Genomic DNA, 4,699 nt, shown 5'->3' with positions numbered 1-4,699 from the left:
ATGGGTGGCTCGGCTTTGGCCGAGCCCCCCTTAGGCGTTTCTGTTTCGTCGTTTTGTCCGTTGTATCCGTTGTATCCATTTTTTTGGTTGACTTAGACTCTGATTTGGCAGTAAGTACGATTCCTGTTTTGGCAGTAAATCCACTTCTGAGTTCGAGTTCGAAACTGATCTTGATTCGGTCGTGATTCATCCGAGTCCGCTCTTGTTTGGATGACTCGTTGACTCTACGAACACTTGGCTTGATTCCACACGCGAATGGATGTATTCTGTTGCTTGCGTACGATTCGTCAACCTCGTCGCCTCGTTGGTTCGTCGGTTTATGCCGAGCTATGCTAAGGGACCTATAAGCAATTTTATATGCCTACACTCTATGACCGGATCTTGGCAATTCATTGCCTTATTCCGGAAGAGTTTGATGAAATTATCCACCGACTCTTCGTCTTTCTGCTTCTCATAAAAAAGAATTATGATCGACACTTCTGTATCATTGTTAAAGAAATTAGTAAGAAACATGGTCTCCATATCTTCCCAGCTGTTGACGCTCCCCAGCTTGAGACGGCGGTACTAATCAAATGTGGCCCCGTGAAGGGTCCTAATGAATGATCAGACCATCAGAGGTTTATTGCTAGAGATCAAGCCCAGGTGGGACTTGAAATAAATCAGGTGTTGAGTGGGTGAGCCCTTTCCGTGGAACGACATGAAGTTAATTAGATTGAACTTCATCAAATACGGAATTGACTCTCACTCTCTTAGGTATGGACACGGGATGTCGGTCTTCTTCACCTCTTAGGCAGACATCAAGTCGTGATTTTGCTCTTGAGGTCCTTCATCTTCTTATTCTCTCTTACATTTTTCTTTGGGGTTTGCTGAGGAGGTTGAGGAGGCTCAGTGTACTACCACTAGTGTTATTATTATCGATGGGACCACTCCCAGTGTTTTTGTTGTTGAAAGGGGTATCAGCATTGTGATTTTTCCTCCACTTCTGAGTTACTATCTATGCGATTGGTAGTGTTATGATGACTGGACTCAATGAGCTAATTTTGATAAGGCTTGAAGCTGTTCGTCATACAACTCCCTCATCTGTTGCATGGTCAACTCCATTTCTGCTTTAAATTCTTCTTTCTGCTTGGCTAAGGCTTTTTGAAGTAGTTGAGCCATTTGTTCAGTAGTGATCATGAACACTTCTCAAGTTCATCCCATGCCAGACACTATATTGTCAGAAGCAACTGTAGAACAAACATCCAACGCTTCATCATTTGAGGATTGTCCTCTATTTGGCTTGGGTCTGATAGTTCCCGATCGTAGCCAAGTGAGACACTGGGACGCCCCTGGAAAAGGATCGGTACTGGAACACTGTGTTGACTTTTCTTTATCGGCCATGTTGATGGTGACTTCTAGAAGTTTATCATCCTGACCGACTGATCTTATTTAGCAGAAGCGTCTTGATTTAGATTTGGGTGCTTCACTAGAGATCCTTTCAATTACCGAGACCCTCAGTGGAGCGGTCTTAGGGCAGCTACACTTTGATAATACTACCCTGAAAAGCCTCTCACAAGGACAGTGATAATCTAATTCTGGGATACTTCTCTTTCGAGATTTGTTCATACCCCCAGCCCGATAGTACAACTCATCATCATTATGACCGGAGCAACCTATCGACTATTGGTTTGAATTTCCAGGTATAACGCTGTTGTCTGACGGACACATTTTCTTCTGGAGAGGTAACACCTTTTTTGCGTTCTTGGGAGTCACATGTTTGGAACCACGCCTTTGTGAGGGTGGGACCTTAATAGGCTCCTAGTCTTCCACACGCATCCCTAAGTGTGTAGTTATAGGAATCGACTTGTTAGGAGGATGTATACGACCTCCAGTCTAAAGTGTCGCTTAGGATTTATTCACTGGACCTAAGTATTCTTTAACATGAGCTTGTTAGACCCTAATTCCCCTAGGAAAGAACCCTAGGGGGGGTGAATAGGATCTTATGCTAATCTAATCTGATTTATGCTAAATTAAAAACTTACTAATAAAATATCCTAGCAAGATGGATATTTAATTAATTATTAGCAAGGACATATAAACAAAGGGCAAATAAACAAGAGTGATAGTGTGCAAATAAACAATGCAAATACATAATATGATCATGAAGTTTGGTCTCCTAGACCTACGTCTCCTCCCCACTCCTAGGGAGAAATCCACTATCACACCGGGTTTTTAATGCTCACCCGAAAATATTTACACCTCACACTTGGTTTTCTAGCTCACCGAAAATATTACAATCAACACTCTTGCAATCCCACTCTACACCCTTTAAGTGTTGGTCTCTAGCCCGTATCTCCCTCAAGTGCTCGGATTTACAAGCTCTCCCTAGGATTTACTACCGACGTCACTCCTCTTTGGATGATCTCGTCTCTCACCACACACTCCTCTCGATGTACAAGTGTATTACAAAGAGTAACTCACAATTAAGGCCAACAAATACAAACATTTGTTCTCTACTATGGATGAAAACTCAATGTAGGCTCACACTCAATTATTACAACTCTCACAATCCTAAATATACTATGTATGAAGATACTTAAGCTCAAGTGGATGTGTGTAAACAATGAGTGAAATCAAAACTAAACTCAATATAAACTCTAGTTTAATAAATTGATAATCAAACAATTATATATAAATGTAAAGCTAGATTGAGCTTAGAATACTTCTCTAATGATTGACAAAAGAGATAGAGAGAGATGAGTTGAAGCTCAAACACCAAAGGATGATTTCTTCTAGCTCTTGTGAAAATTTCTTCACAAACTTAAAACTCAAACTCAAACTTAAACGAAACTTAAAACAAACTAAAACTCTTTGTAAACTTGTTTAAAACACCTCTTAATATCTTTAGAATGTTAGAGGGCAAGGGGTATATATACGATCATAAGACAAAGCCCAAAAACCAGTAAAAACTAAGCAAAAAGATAAAATAACAAAAACTCAACAAACTAGAAAACTAGCCGTTATGAGGCCATCAGTCGACTGATACTATTCATCAGCCGACTAATAAGCTGACCGTTACGCGCCAACAACACATCATCAGTCGACTGAATAAGAAATAGAAAGTTTTTGTTATTCTAGACGAGACCTTTAGTCGACTGAACCCTTGCATCAGTTGACTGATAACACATTATCAGCCAGTTTTGAATAGTAAATCCGTTTTTCAAGAGTCTTTAAAAAATAGCAAATAAAATCCAAAAATTATGAAACTTTGGAAATTGCTTACAAACATGATAATAAACATGTTGCAAAAAATATTTTTTAATTTTCACTTACCATTTGTAAAATATCATCATTTTGTAAAAATATCCAAAACATGAAAACTTGACAAACTTGAAATTTGATGTTTTGACATAAACCAAGTTTTGAAACTTTGTAAAATAATTTTATTGAAATAATAAAAGATGTATATCAAGTCTATAAACAAATAACTTAATATTTTCACAAATTCATTTTTTTATAAATTTGAAAACCATATGTATATATATATATATATATATATATATATAAACCAAATACGTGTATGTGTGTATATGATTGAGCTTAAAGTATTTAACACACATAATACAAAACCTAACCCACCCGGACATCGCATTGGAGCACTAGGGTAGGCGATCAAAGTACCTTTTTTCGGTTTAGGTTTTGTATTAAGCAATGATCTTGATCTTCAATAAGCTCTTCTTGTTAAACTTTACGGATGAAGCTTGATCTTGGATCTTGACTTGAAATGTATTGCTTCACTCCACTATTCCTTCCATCCTCCAATGGATATGATCGTGAATGCTCGATTCCATCCAACCTCCAATACATTGTTTTTCTAGAATAAATATAAAAACACAAACACTAGACAAATAATATTAGTTGTAAATTGTTTGTTAAAAACATAATCAAAACAAAAAGGTCAGCAGAGCTTTGCGTCGATCTTCATATAGAGGACCAAGGTGATCCGCCATCGTAACCTTGAATTTGGACAGATCAACACTGTCGTAAGACTTCACCAAAAGCACGGGAGTAGACAAAGCGGGAACGAAGGTTGATGGAAGCGGGGAGACACCCACAGGGGCCTTGGTCTGTGCAAGATAGTTTGTACTATCTTAGCTAGGTGCGAGACAGTCTGTGCAGTCTTGGCTAGGTGTGAGATAGTTCAGATTGTCTCGACCTGGAGGAGGTGTTTTAGCAATTTTCCGAGTTGATTTTGGCATTGTTTTGGCCTTTGGCACCGAGACTTGACACAATTTTGGTGGTTCTTTGACCACCTCTTCCTTCTATAGTTACTGTGCCTTCTACACAAGAATCCATGCATTCATGAGAAGTGCGTGATGCTTCTAGATACGCTCCTCGAGAGTTAAATGAGTCCTTTTAACACAGACCCAATTGTTGGTTGATGGTTTGGAGAAGAAGTTAATTGCTCGTTGTGGTGGCAACTTAGTCACTTGACCCCTGCTAAAATCTATATCTACCTGATTAGCGGAGTCCTCCAATCTACTCCAAGGCCTTGGCGAACTGATGTGCGAAACGTTGGTGCTGCCTTTGACGAGCCCTCTTCGTCATAACTAGTGCGCATTAAGCGGACAACTCCTTGACTGAAGAGGAGTGTAGGCATATAAAATTGCTTATAGGTCCCTTAGCACAGCTCAGCACAAACCGACGAACCAACGAGGCG

Source organism: Asparagus officinalis, chromosome 8 (assembly GCF_001876935.1).
Source record: "Asparagus officinalis chromosome 8, Aspof.V1, whole genome shotgun sequence".
Taxonomy (NCBI): Eukaryota; Viridiplantae; Streptophyta; class Magnoliopsida; order Asparagales; family Asparagaceae; genus Asparagus; species Asparagus officinalis.
This window is presented reverse-complemented; position numbering follows the sequence as displayed.